Raw genomic sequence first — 267 nt, 5'->3', positions numbered from 1 at the left:
ATGCTCTTATAGCCATCTAATCTTTGACAAAGCAGACAAAAGTATACACTGGGGAAAAGAATCCTTATTGGATAAATGGTTCTGGGAAAATTGGATAGCCACATGTAGAAGAATGAAACAGGATCCACACCTCTCATCTTTCACAAAAATTAACTCACAATGGATAACAGACTTAAACCTAAGGCACGAATCTATAAGAATTCTAGAAGAAGATATTCAAAAACTCTTATAGACATTGGCCTAGGGAAAAAATTTATGAACAAGATC

Source organism: Propithecus coquereli, unplaced genomic scaffold, assembly GCF_000956105.1.
Source record: "Propithecus coquereli isolate 6110/MARCELLA unplaced genomic scaffold, Pcoq_1.0 Scaffold576, whole genome shotgun sequence".
In the NCBI taxonomy this organism is placed as follows: domain Eukaryota; kingdom Metazoa; phylum Chordata; class Mammalia; order Primates; family Indriidae; genus Propithecus; species Propithecus coquereli.
This window is presented reverse-complemented; position numbering follows the sequence as displayed.